The 26,071-nt window shown below is 38.0% G+C and overlaps 1 protein-coding gene across 7 annotated transcripts in view; it reads right to left on the minus strand.

Moving 5' to 3' along the window:
- Nucleotides 1–26,071, minus strand: part of XRCC4 (X-ray repair cross complementing 4) — a 317,922-nt gene that overhangs the window by 51,915 nt on the left and 239,936 nt on the right. For 2 of the 7 annotated variants that reach the window (XR_013556204.2, XM_060637753.3), the window contains one exon: nt 6,716–18,179. The exons of the other annotated variants lie outside the window; for them this stretch is intronic. The gene's annotated coding sequence lies outside the window, so the exon portion shown is untranslated. Of the gene's footprint in view, nt 1–6,715; nt 18,180–26,071 lie in introns of those variants that run through there. 7 annotated transcript variants of the gene reach the window in all.

Raw genomic sequence — 26,071 nt, forward strand, 5'->3', positions numbered from 1 at the left:
ACAGTGAGCAGAAGTAGCACAGAAAAGAATGCAATCTGTCAATAACCCTATTTTTTTTTTCCTAGGTAATGGTTTTAATCATCTCCACTAAACCCCCAAGCAAGCTTGGTGTGGACTGATTTAAAAATCCTGTATGTGCCATTTCGGCCACTTGCTGGTAAAGATATTATAAAGACAATAGAAGTTATGAAACACAAAGTTCTTCTTAACAAACACAAAGTTCTTCTTAACAAACACAAAGTTCTTCTTAACAAACACAAAGTTCTGATCTGGACAATTACAATAGCAATATAGCACTACCTACATACTTAAAGAGCTTTCAAACTTTTTTGGCTGAAATCCTTAGTAAGAAATAAGTTTCACACACAACCAACACCCATATACATATAGGTATTTATATGGGTGAAATTAATGTTTCAGTACATGTGATGCACTCTTATCTGTATTGTTCTATTTTAATCTCTTCATTTAGTTAGTACTACTCTACTGTAGCCTGTTCTATTTTTTAAATGTTGGTTTTTAAAAATGTTGCTTCTTTTAAAAAACTGATTTTATCACTTACTAACATATAAAGATCTATAGTTTAAAAAACTATATGAAAGCACCATATCTCAATACAAAGACCTTTTGCTATTAGTTTTTGTAAGAATTACAACTTATTTATGAGTACTTATTATCGGTCAGGCTCTATGCCATTCCTTCATAAAATTTGTAAGTTAATTTATTCTCCATAGCAAAGACAGATATTATTCCACTTCTCAGATGAAGAAAGTCAAGCTCAGAGAGTTAAAGAAAGTTGCTCCAGTGCACACAGCTAGTAGGTGGGAGAGCTACAATACTGCCATACGGTAAGGACATAATAAGCATTGGATGGACAGATGGACGGATGAGGCACAAGCCTGCTGATGACTGGATGTGTTAACAACTAATTTGTGTTGCAGCATTTCTTTCTGGACCACAGTCTATGGTTTTCAACTATCTCAAAACAGAAATAATAGTTTTTAGCTTAAAATGCAAAAGTGCTTCCTCTCCTCTCCCCTTCCTTCCCGTCCTCTCCCCTCACCCCTCTCCTCCAATCACCTTTCCTTTCCTTTCCTTCTTTTTTAAATTTTAGAGACAGAGAGGACATGCAAGAAGGGGAGAGGGGCAGAGGCAGAGAGAGAATCTTAAGCAGGCTCCACTCTAAGTGTGGAGCCTGACAGGTGCTTGATCCCACAACCCTGGGATCATGAGCTGAGCTGAAATCAAAAGTTGGATGCTCAATGGACTGAGCTACCCAGGTGCCCCGCAAAAGTTCTTTCTTAATTGGGAGCAGTGAGTATAATGATGATGATGATGATGATGATTGTGGCTAATACTTATTGATTAGTTAATATATACCAAGACTACTCTAAATTTTTTATGTGTATCAATATAAAATAATAGTAGCCAAACGAAAACATTATTACGAGGATTAAATTCATTTAATACGTTCATCAACCCTATGTGGTAATTACTGTTATTATCTCTGTTTATAGTTGAGGTTAAGTTACTTGCCCAAGGACACACAGCTAATGAAACCCAAGACCTCTGTCTCAGAGCCTAAAGTCTTAACCTTTACTTCTGACTAGATTCATTAGAAATCAGCCAAATTTTTCTTTTAACACTAAAAGCAAGGTTGTGCTCCCAAAGAAAGCACGGTAAAATTGATAAATGCTTTGCTGGGGTGACCCATCCATGATAAGCCATTTAGTTCTCTTAACATGCTCATGGGGTTCTTTAGAGCATTTTTCTGAGGGTTTGGATATAGATTATATTACCCAACACAAATACTGAAGATTATGATTTCAATCTTGCATTTCCATGTCTCAGTATTTTATAAAGTTAGTGTTAAAACACACCTTTTAAGAAATTAGTGATGAGGGGCACCTGGGTAGTTCAGTTGGTTAAGCATCAACTCTTGATTTAGGCTCAGGTCATGATCTCCTGGTTTGTGAGTTCGAGCCCCGCAGCGGGCTCTGCACTCATAGTGCGTGGCCTGCTTAGGACTCTCTCCCTCTGTCTCTGTCCCACTTGCTCTCTGTCTCTCTTAAAATAAATAAATAAAACTAAAAAAAAAAAAAGAAATTAGTCATGATTTTATTTTTAATAAAATCAAATTAAGAACTATTTGCATAGTTAATAGCAATTCTATTAACTTAGAATTCAATTTGCATAGTCAATTCTAGTAACTAATTCAATTTGCATAGTTAATAGCAATAACTATTGTTAATAGCAATAGTTATAGCAATAGCAATTCACTCTGCTAGTGTTGGGGAGACAAAGAAGTACATTCTCAAGTATAATCATGAGTACTTTAGGGGTCGGGAGAGCTATGGTGGGATATTTCCTGGACAGAATTTAAAGGATTAGCACGAGAGCTTGAAGATGAAGCTGATTTAAAGCCAGGAGCCAGGTTTGCCAGCCAAGCTCATGAGGAAGCAAAATCATAGCAAAGAGGGCTGGCAAGAAGACAGGTGAGTATAGCAGAGTCCTACAAGCTAATTTGCAAGAGACTTTCTCCCTTTGGCCCCAGGTTATCTCCTATATTTATTGACGCCTATAAGCCCTACCACAAAAATACAGTGGATGAAATTGGTTATAGTTTTTGTAGTAGAGAAGGCCAGTGCCCAAAGACACACATGACTTTCCTTTTCTACTTAGGGCCAGCACTCAATCACATTTGCTAGCCTCTTAACATTCTTACCAATGAAATGTGGGTAGAAGCGACGTGACTCATCTCTTAACAACCTCTCTTGGGATCCTCTATTCTCTCTTTCCTTACCCACCTACTCGATGACACAAGACAATATCGTGTTAAAGAAGAAAGCAAATTAGGTTCTCGAATGACTGGATGGGACAGAGCCACCCTGACAACTCTCATTAGAGAGTGACAAAAGCAAGAAATAAACTTGTATTAGGCCACTGAGATTTTTATAGCAGCTAACATTACTTAACTAAAGCAGTGCTAGAATATGAACACTGGTGTGAATGCTGTTTTAAATAAAAGATTACAATTGGTATTTGGCGTTATAAATTGGGAACATGGGTGTGTTATTCGCAGATGTGGCTCTATCTTCTCTTGTGAGCCATGACTACTCCCAGAAACCACTCTGGCACAGTAGTACATGCAGTCACATGGTTCTCTCTTCAGAAAACCTGCTGGAACTGCTGAGGGCTCTGCTGTCTTCCCCTTGACTAATCAGACTCATATACACACATACACACATATGTAAGTATGTATTATACATATTTATTTATGTATCTCTTTATCTGTGTGTGTGTATATATATATATATATATATGCAAATATGTATTTAAATATCTATGCTCACTCTATCCACTTACTATCAAAACAAACATGCTTCATTCTGATCTCTCAGACACTAATCCAGCATGGCCACTTTCATTCTAGACTTCATTCCTTTATCTGCAACTTCTTTCTCTGAAGGTAAGAACGCTCACTCTCAATATCACAATGTATTTACTTATCTGTTAATCCCTAATAATATACACGTGCTAAGAATTGCAAAAGTCCCCTGTGAGGAATAAATTGACCAACTAGAACACAGTAGCAATGTACTTCATGCAGCCATAAAAAAAGAAAGAGGGGGTGCTACTGGAGACAACATCAATGGACCTAGAAGATCTTATGCATAAGACTGAAAAAGACAAATACCATATGATTTCACTCATAACTGGAATATAAAAAAAAAACAAAAAAAATACACAACAAAAAGCAGAATCAGACCTATAAATACAGAGAACAAACCAATGGTTGCCAGAGGGGAGGGAAGTGGGACGGTGGGCAAAATGAGTGAAGGATAGTGGGAGATACAGGTTTCCAGTTATGGATTGAATAAGTCATGGCAATAAAAGTCACAGCACAAGGAATACAGTCAATGATATGCTAATAGCAATGAATGGGGACAGATGGTAGCTACAGTTGTCATGAGCATAGCATAATATATAAGCTTGTCAAATCACGATATTATACACCTGAAACTAATATAACATTGTGTGGCAACTATACTCAACTGAAAATTAAAATTAAAAATTAAAAAATAAAATCAAACATGTTTTTATTCATGAAGAAAAATAAACAAAAACATGAGGACAAAGGTAAAACTCTGAATAAGATTAATGAATTCATTGTGCCTCAATAAAGACTGGCTCAGAGAGCTGGCTTATTTAGCTTTTTTTTTTTTTTTTCCCCTGAAGCTAGTTGACAATTCTGTTGGCCAAACTATGACTGTTTTCAATGTAATGTCAGGAAGAAAGCTTCAACTGAGAATGGAGTTTAAGGGTTAGATGCAGAGAGCTGATTTGTGCCCGAAATGTTTGTCTCTCTTCCTTTACTTAGTGATGTGTAATTAACACATTACTGATTTCAAGGGAAAAAGCATGGTCAGTCATCTCTCTCTGCCCTGAGAAACAAAATTTGATGAACATTTCCTCATTCAACAAAAGAATCTGATTGAAGATCCACTGAATATGCCATATAAAGTAGAATTAGACTGGTCATTGAAAGGGATACAGTTTGTGGCATCTAAAATATTTATCAGAAACAGTCTTTTAAAAAAGGAATCTGGGGGCGCCTGGGTGGCTCAGTCAGTTGAGCGTCCGACTTCAGCTCAGGTCATGATCTCGTGGTCAATGAGTTCGAGCCCCCAGTCGGGCTCTGTGCTGACAGCTCAGAGCCTGGAGCCTGCTTTGGATTCTGTGTCTTGCTCTCTCTCTGCCCCTCCCCTGCTCACGCTCTGTCTCTCTCTGTCTCAAAAATAAATAAAACAGTAAAAAAAATTTTTTTTTAAAAGAAAAATAAAGTTGGAGGCATCACAATTCGAGATTTCAAGTTATACTACAAGGCTGTAGTAATCAAAACAGTATGGTACTGGCACAAAAATAGACACATGGATCAATGAAACAGGATAGAAAAAGCAGAAACAGGGGTGTCTGGGTGGCTCAGTCGGTTAAGAGTCCGACCTGAGCTCAGGTCATGATCTCATGGTTTGTGAGTTGGAGCCCCACGTCGGGCTCTGTGCTGACAGCTCAGAACCTGGAGCCTGCTTCAGATTCTTTGTCTCCTTCTCTCTGCCCCTCCCCCAGTCATGCTCTGTTTCTCTCTTTCTCTCTCTGTGAAAAATAAATAAGCTTAAAAAAATTTAAAAAAAAAAAGAATCTGAAAATGTTGTCACTCTGGCCAGCAATTTGGCCAACTTTCTTTGCCACTGCCATTGGTAATTGCCTACTTATGTGAATCCAGATACTTAAAACACTATGACACCAAGACAAAAAAACATAGGCTGAAGCTGCATATAAGCTTCCCCTGCCCTACATCTCCTTTACCAATACTGTTTACAACTCCTGTGGTATATATACTATTAGTATCCACATTGTACAGATGAGGAGAATTAGGCCCGCAAAGGCTAAGTAACTGCCTAGGGTCATATATCTGGTAAGTGGGCATGAGCTAGGATGAAAGCAGATCTACTTGATTCCACAATCTGCAGTACTCATGAACAGTTTGCTATTTTTTTTTCAACCTTGGAATGCCATTTGTCAATCTTTTTAATAACTGTGTAGCCATCCACTACACATTCATAATTGGCTTAACGTCTAACCAAGTTGCCCTGAGGCTGTTGCCAGTTTTTTACCATTATGCAAAAAATGCAACAGTTAAATCCTTACAGGAACTTCTTTTCCCATTTGTGCAAATGTGTTTGCAGGAAAAATTCCTATGTACTGTAATTGATTTTTAAGTTTGTACATAATAAAAATATTTAATCTGTTGATATAAAACCCAATATATCATGAGAGCCTTAATTCTTCTAGAATTAGTAAAGCATAGTTTTTTTCTTTTTTTCAATATATGAAATTTATTGTCAAATTGGTTTCCATACAACACCCAGGGCCCATCCCAAAAGGTGCCCATCACCCCCCCTCCCCCCCCTCCCACCCCCCATCAACCCTCAGTTTGTTCTCAGTTTTTAAGAGTCTCTTAGGCTTTGGCTCTCTCCCACTCTAACCTCTTTTTTTTTTTTTTTTTCCTTCCCCTTCCCCATGGGTTTCTGTTAAGTTTCTCAGGATCCACATAAGAGTGAAAACATATGGTATCTGTCTTTCTCTGTATGGCTTGTATCACTTAGCATAACACTCTCCAGTTCCATCCACGTTGCTACAAAGGGCCATATTTCGTTCTTTCTCATTGCCATGTAGTACTCCATTGTGTATATAAACCACAATTTCTTTATCCATTCATCAGTTGATGGACATTTAGGCTCTTTCCATAATTTAGTTATTGTTGAGAGTGCTGCTATAAACATTGGAGTACAAGTGCCCCTATGCATCAGTACTCCTGTATCCCTTGGGTAAGTTCCTAGCAGCGCTTCTGCTGGGTCATAGGGTAGGTCTATTTTTAATTTCTTGAGGAACCTCCACACTATTTTCCAGAGTGGCTGCACCAATTGGCATTCCCACCAACAGTGCGAGAGGGTTCCCGTTTCTCCACATCCTCGCCAGCATCTATAGTCTCCCGATTTGTTCATTTTGGCCACTCTGACTGGCGTGAGGTGATATCTGAGTGTGGTTTTGATTTGTATTTCCCTGATAAGGAGCGACGTTGAACATCTTTTCATGTGCCTGTTGGCCATCCAGATGTCTTCTTTAGAGAAGTGTCTATTCATGTTTTTTGCCCATTTCTTCACTGGGTTATTTGTTTTTCGGGTGTGGAGTTTGGTGAGCTCTTTATAGATTTTGGATACTAGCCCTTTGTCCGATATGTCATTTGCAAATATCTTTTCTCATTCCATTGGTTGCCTTTTAGTTTTGTTGATTGTTTCCTTGGCTGTGCAGAAGCTTTATAGTTTTTCTTTTCTTTGTAGCTACAGTCTATCAATGATCATAGGGACCATAAAGTCAGCATGAAAACACAGTACATTGAGAGACAGGTACACAGTTGTTAAAATATGTATACTCTGGGCCAGGATGATGTGAATTTTAACTTAGGCACCATCATTTATTAGCTGTAACCTTGAAGGCATTACTGTTTTCTGGGCCATAGTTTCTCATGTGAGATAGCCTAATCACTATTTTCTATAAGACTATTTAGATCATTATATAAGAAAATGCATGCAAAGCACTTAGTAGAATGCCTAACACATAAAAAAATGGTCAATAAATATTCATTACCAATGTATCTATTAGTTCTGTACCTTTGTCTTTTGTGTGTGAGTGACATCACTTTTATTATCCAAATTTCCACATGAGTTAATATATTATTGTTATTATCTTAATATATTATTTCTTTAATTCATTCATTCAACCATATTTACTTACCACTTACTATGTACCAGGCACTGTTCTAGGTAATGGGAATACAGTGGGCCCACAGAAAAATGATTCATATTTCACAGACATCAAAGTTCTCTAGCAATCAGTGTTTTAATGTATTTTAACTTAAAAAAATAATAGTAGTTAAAATAATATCCTATGAAGCATAATTTAGGACACTTAATTATAACTCTAAAGATTTGGTGTTATTTTAAATTGATTTTGATACTTTTCTAAAAAAGAAAAATGACACCACTGTTTTATGGGTCAGTGGCTAGTGGGAATTCTTTTTACAGCTGCCTTGTGTCATTTATCTTGATCAGACACTAAAGAAGCCATTTCTGGGTAATTTACAAGATCATTGCGTCTTTTATACCCAGGCTTCCGGATCAGCAAAGAATACAGCTTAACCTTTATTTTCATCTATCTGTGGAAAAAAATAATACATAACAAGGTCTCAAATTCTACATTTCAATTCACCTGCTTTTAAAATACAAGTTGAACAAAAGTATCAACTGGTAACAACTGCAGAAAGAGGAAACTTAAATGTGTATGTCACTAGCAATACACAATTTGAAAATTCAATAATTTAGTATCAAATAAAATATACTTTTCTTTTTGGTGTATTTCTAACCCTTCTGTAGGTCTATTCATTATTATGCATATATATCTCTACACATATAAAAATGTATAAAGATGTGTATTTACATGTATGCATATAGGTGTATACTTTTTTTGTCTTTTTAACCACCACCAAGCAGTGGTATTTTGTGGATAAGTAGCAATCTTCTTATCGTTATTTAAGTCTATGTGTATGGTTTGGAAAAGTTAGTAAGGGATCAAAGTCTGACCAGAATGATGTCATAACAAGGTAATATGGAATCTGATTATGTGAAAAGCTGGATATTTACACAAAGAGGTCAGAAACCAGCTGGCTACATATAAACTATAGAAAAACCAACAAACGTCCTAAGACAGTTCTTATTTTTGATCTGCTATGGACTTGCAAGCTTAGCATAATTTTTAAAGACCCAGATATTGAGAATGTTTCCTAACTCAGCACAAATCCACTCAAAAATGTGGTGTGGCTTGCTACCCAAATTATACTGGAGGCAATGAGAAAATGGGTTTAGTTTTCCTTTGCGTGGAATTATTTAAAAATTACAATACCAGTTTGAAAAACTGTAGCAACATATTACCTCTATGGTTTAGGAAAAACATCCTTACAGATTATATAAAACAACTTGAGGCTATTTTTATCTGTATTGTATTTTTATTTTATAGATCTGAACATTCATTCCAATTGGGTTTGGGGTAGACACTCAATTGAATTGTCTGAACCATTGCCTATATTGAACTTATCTGAAAAGTTAGCTCTATGATTGTTTGCCTTCATTTCTTCTTTCTTCCTTCTTCTTTCCCTCCTTTCTTTCCCTCTCTTTCTCTCATTAACTTTTGTAAATTGTCCTTTTGCCTGACTGTAAAATATTAACAACCAGTGTCATAAAAGATTATGTGAGTAGGTAAAAACTTGGGTCACTTATAGTGTAAAAAACATGACTAAATTATTAAACTATTTTATCTTCACCGAGTATTTTCATTCTCTTCAAAGGATAGAAGATGTATTCTAAATTGAGGAATGACTGATTACAGAAAGGAAAAGAGGGACCAGGAATGTGGTATTTCAGGATTATTCCATAAAAAAAATGATGACAAACCAAAGTTCTCCACTCAGGCCTAATAACAAGAAGAGAAATAGTCCACGATCACAATTCCAACATTAGATTAAAGATAAGATTTGTTAAATTCTTTGGTGCTCTGCTGAACAGAATGAAGAACTGGTCTGTTCATTCTGTGATACCTTTAATAACTTTTGTGTTTTTTAGACCCTTGATTGCCAGGATTATTGCCATGCTATCTAACTTTTGTGAGGTTAAAAAGCACTCAACATGGATGTATGGAGCCATTCTTATTAGAAGAGTTAGATAACACAAAAGAATTCCCGCACAAGCATGATCCATGGATTTGCTGATCGCAATGTACATTAGCTTATTGATGGACTTAAGTATCTGGTAGAATCTAAAAGCTTTACAGAGCCACAGAGATATTTTGACATTAACAGTGAAACTCCTTTTTTAAACATTTGGTTTTAATAATCTTAAAGATCTTCTGGTTTAACTCTTTTTTTTTTCACTTTTATAGATATTTCATTAGGCCAGGCTTTGAAATTAAAAGAAAAATGGTTAATGACGCCGTCTCAGCACAATATAGCATTAGCAATGGACCACAAGTGTCAAACGTGCAAACACAAATAATCGTAAAACAGTTGTGATGTAATGACCCACATTTTTGTCACTGTGACTCAGGATACCCAGAGAGGGTCAAGAGAAAACAGTGGTAACACAGAGCTAAAATGTCAACATACACTTGGGCTGGGCAGTTCTGTCCAGAGCAATTAACTCCTCCATGCCCCTTCCTCCTCTCCTTTTTCCCAATGTCCCCTCTGCTTTACTATTCCTTGAAGCTAAAGGAATTCATGAGACAAAATCTGTTCTATGACGTTAACCAGTTTTTCTGCTTCATGTGTAAAAGGGCTACTTAGTTTTTGCTTCTTTTCCCCAAGACTAGAGAGAATATTCAGAAGTCCCAGAAGATCCAGACACTACACAACCATTTCCAAAAGGGATGTGAAGCCTTGAATTCCTCAGGAGAATGTAATTGCTTCTTTGGCAAATAAGGGAGCGCAGTATATGAGTCATTCAGTCATTGTAAACTCCAACGAAAGTTTGGTTTTATATTGTTCAAAGTGGAAACAGCTTCTTCTTTTTCCCCTTAATTATAACAATACTTTGTGCTTACTCTTAAAATAGCAAAGAATCTAGAAAGTGAAGAGAAGCAGTCTCAATTGTAGCTTTGCAAGCCATACAACCACTTTGTTGCATAATCTACAATTTTTACTATACATTCAAACATACACAGAGTTGTTTACCAAAATACATACTTTTTAAAAATTATTGGGGTAAAAAACACATAAAATTTACCATCTTAAGTATACAGTTCAGCAGTGTTGACTTTATTCACATTGTTCTCAAACCAATCTCTAGCACTTTTTCACTTTATAGAACTGAAACTCTAAATTCATTAAACAACAGCTCTCCCTCAGCCCCTGGTAACTGCCATTCTGCTCTATGAGTTTAAATATTTTAGATACCTTATACAAGTGAATCGTGCAATCTTTGTCTCTTTGTGAATGGCTCATTTTACTTAGCATGATATCTCCAAGATTCATCCATGTCATAGCATGGGACAGTTTCTTTCCCTTTTAAGGCTGAAAAAAATATAATTGTCTGCATACATCACATTATGTTTATCTGTTCATTCACCAATGGACATTTGGGTTGCTTCTCTGTCTTGGCTATTGTGAATAATGTTGTGAAAAACATGGTTGTGCAGGTATCACTTTTTTAAGTGAACACTTACATTGTTTACAATTCTTAAAATTATGAACATAAATATTTGTGTAATATATCAATTATTTTCTTAAAAACAATCCTATAAGTAGAATTTCTGAGCGGAAGGCTGTATGCTTAAAAAGAAACCTATATTTCAAGTAACACATGTGCAAGATACAGATCAAATATTGTAACATTTCTTATTAAAAAATGTTTTTTCTTTTCTTTTTGAGTATAGTTGACACACAGTGTTATGTTAGTTTCCAGTGTACAACGTAGTGATTCAGAGAAGTTTATATATTATGCTCTGCTCACAATATGTGTAGCTACCATCTGTCCCATTACATCACTATTACAATATCATTGACTGTATGTACAATGTACATGCTGTGCTTGTACTCCTCGACTTACCCATCTCAAAACTGGAAGCCTGTGTCTCCCTCTCCCCTTCACCCATTTTGCCCAACCCCTCACGTTCCTTCCCTCTGGCAGCCATCAGTTTGTTCTCTGTATTTATAGGTCTGATTCTGCTTTTTGTTTGTTTGTTTATTCATTTAAAACAAGTCTTTTCCACGCTTCCTCATCCTCAGCCCAATGCCCTCATAGATCCAGAAACAAAATTAAAATATTTTTGTCTTCATTCTCTTTGTCACTTACCATAGTTCTTCTAGATCACTGGTTCTCAACCATGACTACACATTGGAACTATCTCAGAAGCTGTTAAGAAGAAATACTGATTTCTGTACACTATCCCTTTTAAAGCATCATCTCTTTAAGTGGGGGCCTGGGCTTTGCCCCTTTCTAAATGATGTATTTTTAAAAGTTTTGCAGGCAATTCTAATAATGCATGGCCAAAATTAAGAAGTACTGTTTTAAAGGAGTGCTATTCAAATTTAACGTGCAGATGAAACACTGATGGATCTTGTTAAAATGCAGATCCCATTTCAGGAGTTCTGCAGTTGGCAGGGTGGGGGGAGGGGGAGGGCTGAGACGGGGTTTTTCCAACAGGTGACGTTAATACCTCATTTTTGTGTATGAAGGATCTAGATTAATACATGTACTCTTCTATCTAACTACTTTAGACAATATGTAGTGACTCCTCAAGATGAAGACAGGGATTTGCTCATTTTCATTATCTCCTTCCACCTGAATATTTATTATATTACTTTTAGTTTTACTATTGGTTCCTTTTAGGTTATAAAACTAAATTCTCATTTTTTTCCAATTTTGACCGTGTTTCTTGGTCTTGACCACTCCTTAAAACTTGAGAAAGTCTTCCATTTTTTTTTCCGTATTTCCCCCCAGAAAGTTGTTGTGCCATCTTTTGTTAGTTTTGCTTTGACATGTAGTCCAAGTAGCCAATATTTCTGTTCTCTGCTGAGAACAGCAGATACAAACAAACCTTTCATGTTATGTCATTAGGTTGTCTCTTAATAGAAATCCAACCAACTGATCTGCCAGTGTTAATTCTTTCATACAAAAACAGATACACACCATGCCAATTGATGCACTAGGCTTCCAGTGCTTTTTCCATGGGCCCTTGTACAGAAATCTAAGCCACCCAAAGAATTTTGTTTCTAGAATGAAGGTCTATGGATTCCTTAAAATCAAGGCATTAGTTTTTGTCACATTTTGATCAAGAGTGTGTAGTATAACCTTTCCTCTGGAATTTTTATTACTTCCTACTCCCATCCCTTTTGCTATTTGCCCTTTATTTTTTCCACATTCTAAGCCATATTAGTTATTCCGTAAGGCACAGACTGTCCCTGAAGTCTCCCCCTGGGGTGTACTGTCTCATTCTTCTCAGGACCGGTGGCTCTGAGGCCTGTGGCAACCTGGAACATCCCTTTATCCCTTTCCTGGGTCAGAACTACTGTTCCTGCCTTCCTTGGTTACTGATCTTCTATGCTGAGGACACTCAAGTAGCTTCATGAGAGATGACACATAGGTGATAAATGTACTAAGTCCTTGTATTTTTGAAATGCAGTTTCAAATATATATATTTCAAATACAGAAAATTCTGGGTAAAAAGTTTTACCTCAGAACTTTAAATGTATCAGTCTGAGTCTCTCTCCTTTGTGAATTGTGGCTTTTTTTCTTCCTAGAGGCTTGTAAGGTTTTCTTTTTAATTATGTTGTTCTGATACTTCCCATACAATGTGTCCAGGTGGGGGGTCTGTTTCCATTCATTGGGTTGGACACTAGGTGAGCCATTGTAAACCAGAGTCTTATCCTTCTTTAGCTCTGGCACGTATCTTTTTACTATCTGGTTGAATAATTTAAACACTTTGCCTCTTTCTCTCTTTCTGAGGTTTTTATTAGTTGAATATAGGTCCTCTGAGTTCATTCTCATATTTTCCATCTTTTGCTCTTTGATTAATGTTTGGAGAGATTCCTTTGATTTTGTTGTTTTTTAGTATTTCTACTAATTTTTTTATTTTGGCAATTATATTTTAAATCTCTAAGAGTGCTTTCTCATTCTCTCATTCTCCTATTTGTTTTATAGAGGTAGTATTTTCTTGAACCTTTTTGCAAATATTTCTAAGGATGATTTTTTTGTTCCCTGAATCATTTCAACTTCCTCCAAGATTGTTTTTTGTTTGTTGGTTTTTTAGAATTTTATACTTTTCTTTTTATACTGCTAGTTCTCCTCATATTCTAGTGGCTTCTCTCTGTTATTAAGAAAGCAGGCCTGGGTAGATGGAATAGATATTCTGCTTTTGTAGTGGCAGAAGACTGTTCTCCTAGCAGGCCTCTCCCCTTCTTCTGAAATTGCTTCCTGGGTTGCGCCAGGCAGTGTGGGCCAGTAAACTTTGAGGATCAATGGGAGTGGTAACTGGCTCCCAGGCTGAGTGCCTGCACAGTGCCAAAATGATAATGGCTTCCCTCTGAGGCATCAGCAAATGTAGAAATGTTATCTTTTCCCAGTTTGCCCAATTACTTTAGAAAGGAGTCACCATATATTTTGACTGGGAGTATAATGCCAACTGCCTGCTTACTGTGTTTATATATGTTGGAGATAGGGTGCTGACTGAAGAATTCTGGATACACTCAGACCTTTGAGGAATCTCTCTCTGTTTAGCTCCATCTTTCACTCTCCCCTCTGTTGTGTCTGCTGACTCTATACCCAAGGCATGTCAGGGGTTCCACAGGGCAGATTAGCTTTCTTCCTTTACAGAGCTGTCAAAGTGTATTCTAGGCTGGCAATTGCTCTGCCCTTTTCTTCTATCTAATGGCTCTCATCTACTTTTTGTATCCCAGTAATTTATTAAATAGCTCAATCTTTAGTGACATACACACTTCCCATTCTCTCTTGTCTGTTGTTCCAGGCAGTTGCTTTTTTACTTTTAGTCATTACTCAACATTTCCCTGCTCTGTTCTCGATCACAGAGCAGTGACCAGCTCCTGTAAATGACATTTCCATGCCAACTGGCTTCCATGGAGGTTCAGCCAGTGGGAAGCACTGGTAGGATATTGGAGAGAGAAGAAGGAAGAAGGCAATATATTTCTCCCTTCTCTTTCTGCCCTTGGCAGCATAGCATCTCTAGAAGTGGTTTCTTCTTTTTTGTCCAACACCTCCTGACTCCAGGCAGCCCCGTTCTCATGGTTCAACCTCTCACCATGAAGGGCCTTGAGCTCTAGCAATACTAATTTTTTTCTTTGGCCCCCCAGTCCAGTGGAGGCAGTAGCCCCTGATGTTGCAAATCCATCTGGCTTTTTAGATGTTCCTACACTTTCATAAATAGGTGCCTATATTGAGCTCTCTCTATTGAACCAATTGGTTCCATTTTCCTTACTGAACTTGAGAGATACATGTATAAGGGAGATTTTATTCTACATTTCTATGCTTTTAATTCAGTAAATATGGTTTTGGAAGTAATGAGAGGCCAATGCATGTGGTCAGTCTGCCATCTTGAATTGGAGAATATATACATTTTGAGGCTTTTGATACATATTGTCAAATTGCCTACTGGAATGATTCTAACAAATTATATTTCCACTAACAGTGTGATGTTATCCATATCCCATCACCCTCCAAACACAGGGGATTGATACTTCTTTTTAATCATTGCATCTAATCTTTGTATGGGGATCTAATGAAAACTTCAAGTTTTCCTGGATCAGAAGATTTCATATTTGTGTTGTTCTAACAGCTGGAAATGATCTATGAGGAGATAGAGCCAATAGCACTCGCCTAACATTTGATTCAAGACAGTTGGCCAAGTTACTAAGGAGCCCAGAATCCTAACAGTATGAAAACGACACAGAAAGCAGCTTTTCCAGTGTCTGCTTCTGATAGCTAAGAGAGGAATTATTCTGGTTGTCCAGAAAAGTAAAATTCCCCAAGATAAATAAAGTCATTGCTGAGATCCAAATTATTAAAGCATGACTCAAAGATGAGAGTGTCTCACAAAAGACTGAGTCAAAATCGACTCCTAAGAGTCCCAGCTTCCTAGCTTAGAAATTCAATGGGAAAAGTTAACACCCGTCTCCGTGAGGATCTCACACAGATTTCCAACTAGAGAACTAACCACAGAATAAGGGTATTGGAAATAAGGAATCTCCAATTTCGCCTTATGAAGTAGTGTCATAAATGCAGCCCTCACCGAAATCATGCAGAAATGTCAATCAGGAGTCTTGATTAGCCACATCTGGCCACATCTGGCCATGACTCAGTCCATTTTATGGTGGCTTTGCCCAACAATTACTTTCCCTGCAATATTGCTTTTGATATTCATCACCTTATCAACTGCTAGTAGTCATTTCGCCCACTCAAGACCTCCTCTGTGCCTTCCATTTGCACAGAGAGTATACAGAGATCTGCAGAGTTGCAGAGATCTGCAACTAATTGACTGCACTCTAAAGCACATAATTTGCACTCTTTGGCCTCAGTTTTTTTAATCTATATCTATCAAATGAGGCTAAATGATCCTGGAACTTCCATTCAGCCCCTGAGCAGGAGCTATGATGATTGGGAGCTAGGTGTCTTTAGTAAAACCATTTAGCTAGGGCTGTTATAATCACAAACAGCCTCAAATCTGGCCATTTGATCTTGTCTTCCAGAAAGGTTATTTTATATTTCATGTGTTTAAAGCATGACTTTAAGCACTTAAAATGTGCTACACTTTATTTCTATGCTGTTCTGGCATTTTTCCTCTTCTCCTCTTCTTGTTTTAATACTCCAGGAGCCTTAAGAAATGGAAGGTTCTCAGATCTCTTTTGACGTCTGAGAGGGCCAGGCCCTATTATTCAGTGAGTCTATTCACATCTCTCTCACTCTTCCTACGGTCTATGAACAGGTTACTGTGGGATGGAGAAGAGCTTTGGTTTTATGAAGTGATGAATTGGTATTCTGACTAAACCCAAATGTTTTGGTGACTGTTGGGGTGGAACCCAATAATTCTGCCAAGTTGGGATTAGCACCAATGCTACTTCCCCCTTGGTGGAGATTCAGCTCTTTAATCACGGTTAAAGAGAAATGAAGGAAATCCAGTACGAAAGTGGACTTCCATTATAATAACCACCAAAATATTTTTTTTAAAGCTTCAAAGAAAGAAAAATGGAAAACCTAATCACGCACATAACACACCACTTGTAATTTGCATAATGGTTATCTTTGTTGAAAACTATTTTTTTAAATTTCTTTTTAATGTTTGTTTCTTATTGAGAGACAGAGCATGAGCATGGGAGGGGCAGAGAGAGGAGGAGACGCGAAATGTGAAGCAGGCTCCAGGCTCTGAGCTGTCAGCACATAGCCTGATGCGGGGCTCGAACCCACAAACCCCAAGATCATGACCTGAGCTGAAGTTGGATGCTTAACTGACTGAGCCACCCAGGTGCCCCTGTTGAAAACTATTTCTAATGAGATGGATGAAAAGCTAAAATGGTCAACAGATTTGGTCAAATCAGACACAAAAAATGTCCCTGAGGCTTTTCAATCTTCAACACATATTGGGTTCTTATCAGTCTTCTCAACCATAATTTGTTCCTTTGAACCCTCAGAATCAAGGTAAGGTTCAAAAACCACTTTGCAAAATAATCATTTATCTCTACAGTCTCAAAAGTTGTAAAATATATTGAATACGTTTTACTTCATATCTGAAGAATTTAAATTTAATCTAGTTAGTTCCTTATTAGAGATGGAACATCAAAGAATTCAGAAGGACTAAAACATTCTGTGTATGTTGTGCTTTTATTCATGCATAGGTTAACTTTTGGAAGTCAATTTGCTTTTTTAGTTCATGAGAGTCTGCATAGAAGAAATAACTAGCAGGAGTCAACAATATATGATACAGGGTTCCAGGAAACTGGGTCCCTTTTGCTCTGTGCTAACTGCTTGGGTCAAGTACACAAACTAATTTGCCCACACAAGATATCTCTTAGTATTCCTTACTGTTCAGCAAATACCTATTCTAACTGAACCCAGTTCTTTGGTAATGGTGGAGGCAATAGATAACAGTGTTATCTATACATATCCAAGACTAAATTTTGCTATCTCTTCTCAGCCCAAGTAAATACACAAATATGTCTTCTCTATATTACAGGAGATGTCAAAAAAAGAGCATGTTTTATGGATAACAAATGGCATCTCTGTTTTATAAAAACTATTTCTCTGGAAAGTAAGGTGGATATTTCGAGTCTTCTGTAGATATCTGGAAAATCAGAAAACTAAAAAACTAAAAATACATACACGCAAAATACAACTAAAAGCAAATAAAAAAAAACTGAAAAATTTCCCATTAAACGATACCCACCAACAGGGAGATATGAAGAAAAACAAGTCAACTTTTTCTACAAGTATATCAAGGTTCATGATTAAAATAAGTCCATAATCAGGGAAAGGCCTGGTCTTTAGTACAAGGACGGGCCTTTTATTTGGCTGTCGCCTTTGACACTGGTGGACAGCATATGAAGTTTAGTAATTTAAGAAATCCTGGGGTGGGGGAGAAGCCCTTCCGGAAAGCACTTTTACATTGTGGATTAAGCTGTAGCTACTGCCTCTGTACATTATCTGCCTTATCTGGTGCTTAGACAAGAAGTACACGTGAGCTGGTCTCATTTGTGAGGAAGCTGACTTCAAAAGAGAGGTTAAGTGGCTGGCTTGAGAGAAGAGAGTTAGGCAGTGGGAGATCCAGGATTGGAACGTCAAAGTTAGTGACTCCAGCCCACTTTATCCTGCTGTGACGCTATCTCTACTTGGCTGAAAAAAAAAAAAAGTGTCACTGGAATTATCTATCAATGGAACAGACATTTGTGCTATTTGCAGTCATTTGGGGGAAATGCTTCTGGTTAACAGTAAGAAACGTTTGCTTCTCCTGTTTCCGAGGTCATCATGAATGGGGTAGGTATGGGATTAATTCTTTTTGGCAGCCATGTCCTAGAGGGAAAGGGAGAGCCAGAATTATCTCACAGACAAATAGAAAGAAACAGCAAGTTTTACACCCACTAGCTTTAAAACGACAGCCAGTTCCCCTTGTGACGTCTGCCTCGAGCTGAGTAATGCACTTGAGAACTGTTTTGCCAGCCTCTCAGGGCGTAATCTTTAACCCCTTTTATTAATGGATTCTGTGACACTGTGCATCAGACAAATGATAAACGTCCAGGTTAAAAACAACCAAATTTATTTTTTTCACATTCTTCTTCACATTCAAAGATGTTGAAGCCAATGCTGTTGGTAACCACATATAAGTGTATGGTGGAAAATGTCAAGTCAAAACTCTAACTCACACATGCCTACTCACTTCTGTATGGCCAGAACATTAACCTCTTATTTACAATGTTGTGTGATGACTAGCTTTTCTGCCTTGATAAAATATTTAGTGCTCACAGGTTATTATTCCATGTTTCCCAATAATCTATTTGCTTTATAATAAAGCAGGACCTCCCAAACTTTGTTCTTAAGTAACTCACATGGTTTCGGCTGTACTATCAAATCGGTATCTATGTAATATTTTTCTTTAACCGGACTCACTCTATTATTTTACGAGATTATATCACTACTGTAGATGGATAAAGAATCTACTGTTTGCCTTAAATAGATGGAAGCTACACGATATATATACAATGAATAAAAAAAATGCTTTAAAACTTATGTAAACATTGCTACCTTGTGCTAAAGGCTCTGAATGTGAGACCTAGACACTCTCTCTGTTAAAAAATAAATGAAAAATGGAGGGAGGGTGGGGACCTGTAAGAAGTGTTAAATATACGCCAACACTAAATTAAGGTTTCTTCTTTTATGTGATCATAAACATTGAAAGAAAACTGATAAATAAATCAACTTTTCATTATGGGAATCAGAGTAACGGTGTTGGGTCATGTGCCATCTTATGTGCTGTCTCACTGTGGAAAACATTTCAGTGAAGAGTTTTTGTAAAACATGTCTGAATATCAAAGAGCATTTCTATTGCTCACTTAGACACTAGTGAGAGAGAGAACTGAGACAAGGGTGAGAGTTTCTTTTCCTCCACAGTCAATTCCATTCAACATAAAATACGAATTATGTGCTTAGATATTTCAGTTTATTATCTTATTTGTGAGGAGAGACAAATACATTGGAAATAAATGATTACCAAACAAATCGACACTCTTAAGGGTGCATGCTGAGTATCTAGGCAGATAAGAGCACACAAGGGGCCTTTGGGTTCCTCTGCATGAATAAAGCACAAAACGGCACTCATTATATGTAGACAAATTAGAAATGGGCCACATGTGGATGGAAGCACCCCAGGGGAACCCAAAGCATGTCGAGCACAAGACAAGAAGAAAAACACTGGGATTTCTGGTCTCACTCCACCCCTGCCCATCACCCTGTCCAGGGGAGAACTATCAAGTGTTGAAAGGAGGGAGAGAAACCCTACTCAGACTCCTGCAAGATTGAACCTTAGATGCTTTTTTCTTTTTCTTTCTTGAGAAAGAGAGGGTGTGTGGGCAGTGGAGGGGCAGAGAGAGAGAGAGAGAGAGAGAATCCCAAGCAGGTGGGTGCCCTGTCAGTGCAGAGCCTGATTGTGGGGCTCAATCCCTCAACCCTGGGATCATGACCTGAGCCGAAATTGGAAGTCAGACACTTAACCAACTGAGCCACCCAGGCACCCCTTAGATACTCTATTTCATTTTCCAAGATCTGATGGTGTTTGTTGTGTGACGTATGGACTAAGGAGGGTGTTAACATAAAGGCTTCCTGCAAAGACAAAGAGTGTATACAACAAGTTTGTTTATGGAAACATTTGGTAATGCAAATAATTAGTGACATTAAAGAAAACATTTTGCCTCTTGTTTAATTCATCATCCAGTGGCTTTATGCATGTTTTCTAGTAAATAACAATGGCAATAGTCCAATCTCTTTTGAGTATGAGGACTGTATCATGCTAGACATTATACTTTCAATGTCTATAGACTGAGAAAATACATAATGATCAAAGGCTTCTATTAATTCAGTGAACCAAGTAAGTGAATTTATATTTTATTCATCACCTCACCTATAGACATTTAAAAAATAGTACTGTGTGTGTGTGTGTGTGTGTGTGTGTGTGTGTGTGTGTGTGACATATTATTTATTTAGTCTAGTCATACTGAATGTGCATATGGATTTACAGACCCCTCACAATAAATTCTGCTACCCCCAGGGGTCCAAGACCTAGTGGTTGGAACTGTGGAATAGGACAGGCTTATGATTGATGACAGTGAGGAGGGCCTGGGGCACATCTGTGGGTCCTCCATTGCTTTTGTCATCATGACCCTCACACTTTCTTCCTGAAACTCTGCACTCGTCTTTGTTTACTGAAAATATTTTCTGTATAAACTTCAACAGGTTGGTTTTCCATAGTGGAAACATTTTTTTTTTTCATGCTAAAAAATTAATCTGTGCCTTAACTGGAGACCTGTACAACCTGGGATAAAAGTCATTTTAAATTCAAGATGCACCAGGTCTTCTGCTGCATTTAATAAAATGTTAGTCCTGAAGGTAGGTTGTGAGTACACGGTTATTTGCTGTGCGACTCCTCATACCCTTGTGACGTCCATATTGAATAATAAACGAAAGCATAAACATTCCCTGCATCTCACTTACAGCTCTTTTCCTTTATGTGGTTATCACAACAAGCCAACAAAAGCTACCAATAAAGTTATTACTTTCTGCACAAAGCAGTGAAGCAACATTGTAAACTTACTTCCTGAGTGTTTTTCTGGAATTTTAACTCCTTTGTCCTAGCACATTTTATCCGAAACTGAGATTCAAAATGTGCTCATGAGCTTTTGCCAAAATAGGCATTCTTCTTTTGGGTCTGCCTTTTGTGTGACCCTAAGGACAATTGTGACTTTCTTACAAGCAGTGTCTTTAATCGTTCACATAATATGTCCCTGCAGTCATCCCCTCTCTCTCCTGCAGCAGCAGTGTCTTCCTCTTACCATGGCACATCTCACAGTAAACTTGTCTACATTTGCTGTCTACATGTACTAACGTCCTAGGCAGTTTCAACACACTCCACTCCACTCTACTCTGTTACATCTCGGAGAGTGCTCTTATCACAGTCACAAACCACTTTCACATGGGGCCAAAGGTCATTCTCTGGCTCTCAGCTCATTTGCTCTCTCAGATGCATCTGACATGTTGACACTCCTTTAAATACTTTCTCACATTTGCTTCCATTATACTCATTTATGTATTCAGGAAGACCTACTCTGGGTACAAAGAATTGAACAGTGAAAAAGATTGGCTTCCTGTCTTTATGGATGACTGTGACAGAGACAGAGAAGCAAACATGCAGTTACAAGGGCCATGTGGACTAAATGTGCTAAATGCTATATGGTGGGAGGAATATGGTATGGACACAGGATCTATGAAGAATGCCTAATCAGGATTTACATGGTCAGGGAAAGCTTTCTGAGGAAGTGACATTCAACCCAAGACTTAAAAGATGAATAGCAATTAGTCAAAGAATGGAGACAGCAGAGTGAGAAAGGGTATTCAGGACAAAGGGAAGAGCATATTCAAGGACTTGGAAGGGAAGAGAGAGCATGGAAAGAGGTAGTGCCAATATGTACAGGGTTTTTTTTGTTTTTTTGTTTTCTGGTTTTTTTTTTTGGTGGAGGGGAGGGAAGAGTAGCAAAAGAAAGAATGATAAAAATGTCACTGAAGTAAGGAGGCATCATATCAGACAGTCCTTATAAGACAATTTAAGAATACTGGACATTTTTTATTGAAGGCAGTAGGGAGCAATTAAGGAAAGTGGAGCTGGAAAATTACTGAACCAGGAGAAGGATTGAGAAGGGGCAAGGTTAAAGGGCAAGACTCACTAGAAATCTGTGACACAGATCCAGGCAATAGTAGTTCTGTTAGTGGCAGTAGTGTTGGTGATGGTAGAGAAAACTGGCCATCATAGAGGAAGAAGTAACAAAATTTGGTGATTTGATGGAAGAAAATGTCCGGTCAGGAGATGGAAGAGTCAGTGATAACAACCACGATAAGGTTGGTGCCTTTCACCAATTTGGAAAGCACCAAAATAGGAACGAGATGTGGCTAAAGATAGAAGGGAGATGATGAGTTCAGTTGGAGCTTATTGACACTTCAAAAGCAGAGATGCACTCGGAAGATAGTGGGGACTCTAAAAGGGACTGGCCCTCCTCTCTCTCCCAGAGATAAGGAATGAGGAAATAATGATGATTTCCCTGTTCCTGAGAGCTTTCTCAGGGAGCATGTTTGAGTGACCCATAACACAAGATGTGGAGCGTGGGAGTCACAGGCTTCCAGCACAGAATCTACTTTTCTCCTAAGCAGTTTTCTCCCTACTTTTCTCTCTACTTTTCTCCCACTACAGACAGACAACAGCCACAGCTCCGGATCCACAGCTTTGAGAACTGAGGCATCAGGGAATCTATAACAAGAATCAGACACGTAGTGACAAAGGACACATGATCTCATTGCCAAGTTCTTGGTAATATCCTTTAAAAGGCCTCAGTGGTGATAGAGGGGAAGTTTAGGGAAAGCAGAAGTAGCCCTGAAATAGCTAAAACCTGAGTTGGGGGCTCCTGTCCCTTCTTAGCATCCTGACAAGGTCTTGGTAATATATCCAGATTTGTGATCAGCAAATTAGGCCAAGTTGGAATGAGTATAGGCAAATGAAACATAAGGGGGAAAAAATACAAGTTTTTTTTTAAATCTCAGCTTTGTTGGCTTGTGTGTTTTATTTCGTATTTTAACGGTGCATATCATTTTCAGTTGAGGTCTTGTTTCTTGCAAGATCATTGCTTTTGCAATCCTATCTGGAGCAATATGTAAAAAGGATGTGTATATAAAATGAGGAAGCATATTTCAGTCCCTTCTAAGAAATCATTTAAACTGTTAGACATTTGTTTAATGCCTATACCTTTCTAACACTCTTAGCTGAAATATTGTGCTTCTCTGTGCTATTAGCAGTACAAAAATGAAAGAATTCAGATACTGTGGTCCAAGGGAACCATTTTACTGTTTCCATCAAAATATGAGTTTTCCAGGTTTTATTCCCATTACTTATCTATCAAGGACTATGTCTCTCTCCATGCTAAACTGTAGATACCAATACAATCTGCCTCATCAAAGGCTATTAGGACACTATTCATGGAGTGTATTTTGCTTTAGGAAGTTGGCTGGGAATTCCTCCAAAATTATATTTAGTATATGTTAAAGGTTGACGTGTCTTCTACAAATGAGTGAATTTCTTCTAAGATTAGAACTATGGCAGGAGTGACATGGATTAGAGCTTGGCAATGACCTGACTTTCTGTAAGCAGAGCATAGTCAACTTCCCAACTGTGCCTTGCACAAGGGTGGCCAACTCCCTTCTGCTGTATTAGTCATCATTAGCCACACTAGGGAGTGGTTTAACTCAATTTACAAAACAGCGATTGTTCTGCTACCCTCAGGAGAGTGTTCGGTCATGGGCAACAGCTCTATTGCATGGGGCATCATACTGCATCCATCTAATAGTTTTGGTTAAAACGGAAGTGGCAGCAGACTAACACTAACCATCCCACACCTTTAACACGGCTCTTCTTGGGCACCAGGCACTGTGCTAAGTGCCGTTTTACATGATCTCATTTAATCTTCAGAACCACCTGTGATGAGATTATTGGCTGCATTTTAGAAATGACAAAAGTGAAGTGCAGGGAGAGGAAGACATTTCCCAAGAGTCACCCAGAACAAGGGTTTGAATTCAACTGTTTGACTCCTGAATCTGTTCTCTTAATCTGAACCTCTTAATCGCTGGACCAATGGCTTGTAAATTTTTTCCCAAAGGATAAGGGGGACCGAACTCTTGGATCCTACTCCAACTCTTCTTTTGTTGCTTTATATACTGAGGTTCAGCGTAGACCTCACTGTAGTAAGGAACCAGAGCCATGTTTTAAGAACAGTTTGACCTTGCATCATTTGCTCTGACGTCTCTGTGCATCTTACTGGACATGGAATCCAGAACTGCCTGCGTCATATACTCTAGTGACTGATTAAAAGAAAAGCCTCACTGAGTGGCTACAGAAAAAACAAACAAACAAACAAACAAAAAACCTTATGTCAATAATTCTGAGTTAGCTCAATGAAGGCCTGTCAAATGGAACATATAACAAGACAAAAGGTAGCCAGTCCAGGTTAACTGTCCTTTATCTATGGCATCAATTTATTAGCTACCTTGTCATGCAGGAATATCCCAGGATAAGAGACTTGGGCAGGTATATTTTCTTAGTGGGAAGGTTGGAAACAGAACAGTGGGGACCCAATGAAGGGATCATGAGAGATCAAGGGGAAAAGATGGAGAAAGAGCAATTTTTCTCCCATGGACTAGTCCCATGTAGCAGAAATTTAAAAAGCGGGGGTGGAGGGTGGGAATGGGTTTTGTTCATTGCATATTTAAAGGAAAATTAATCAGATTTAACTTATTATAGGCCACTCTAAGAAACCACATGCAGAGTCTCCTTACAATTTTTCCTAATAACTGTTTGACAGAAAAATATCACTGTATTCTAGAGACAGCTATCATTTCACAATTCAGAAAAGATGTGAGAATTTATTATATGGCATGAAAACCAATGATTTTGATTTTGGAATCAAAGTATTATTATTATCTAATAGGTAAAGGAAGCCCAGATTATAGAGGAGGAATGTGTATCAACCCAAACACTCAACACATCATATGCAAGAGCTTTCCTGCATTGGACGCCCTTTAGAAGTTTTTGGACACCAAAAGGTGAAAGTAAGGAATTTGCCATTTTGATGCAGCCTTTTTAATCTGGGAAAAACAACCCAATGTGCCTTTCAGTTCTAAATAATAAAGAAAGTAAATATCTCTATTCTTAGGGCCGAAATAACAACCTGGATTGAGACCCTTTAGGTCCAGAGGATGGGTCTTCCATTTAGTCACATAAATCAAATATGTTTTCACACGGTTCTTTTTCTCTGCAGATAGTTTTTGGGGTGGAGGAGAGCAGAGTCCAGGGCAGAAAAAATTTTTTTTTGTCTTTATATGGATTTATGCTTTATAATAGCATATTACTGTTTATTGTTAAGAAGACCATCTCAGAGTATACAGGTCAATGGTGTGTGTGTATGTGTGTACAATAAATACATGTGTTCATGATATTGTTCCCATATGTCAAGATCTTGGTATCAGGGAATCTGAAGAGTAAGGAAAGTTGGGTATGTTTGAACTTGATTGGGCTTGGTGCAGCTTAGAATGGATTGCAGATGTCCCATACTTAGTGTTATGAATGGTTCAATGGCTCTAGTTTGGGGGAAATACACTGATATTGAACCATTTGCCTGCTTAAGGATACAGGTTAAGACTGACCCAGAGGCAAGGTGTGGGGCTTTCCTTGGAGAATTTACAAAATCATTTTGGAAGGAGACAGAGATCCTGGGATTCACGATGGTCCAGGAGGCAGAATTTAGGATACAAAGAGGAGGGAATTTTTCCTTTGAGCTCATGATTAGGTTTGGAGGGGAGATATGGCAGAGGAGAATCCCAGCGAGGGGTGTACATACGTGTGTGCTGGATGGTGCATGTTGATAAGCTGGTGCTTGCAACATGGCCACGTTACTGGTGACTCCTTATGGGTCTAGCTACAGTAAATTAAATTAGTCAGTGTGGTGAACTTTCCTTGTATTAGTCCCAAATTTTCATGTTTTCAAGTGACCAGTGTGAACAAAGTGATGACTGCAGAATGACCACAAAACTTAGCAATATGTGGATCCTGAGAAACTTAACAGAAGACCATGGGGGAGGGGAAGGAAAAAAAAAAGTTA

Source organism: Panthera onca, chromosome A1 (genome assembly GCF_046562875.1).
Source record: "Panthera onca isolate mPanOnc1 chromosome A1, mPanOnc1 haplotype 2, whole genome shotgun sequence".
Taxonomy (NCBI): Eukaryota; Metazoa; Chordata; class Mammalia; order Carnivora; family Felidae; genus Panthera; species Panthera onca.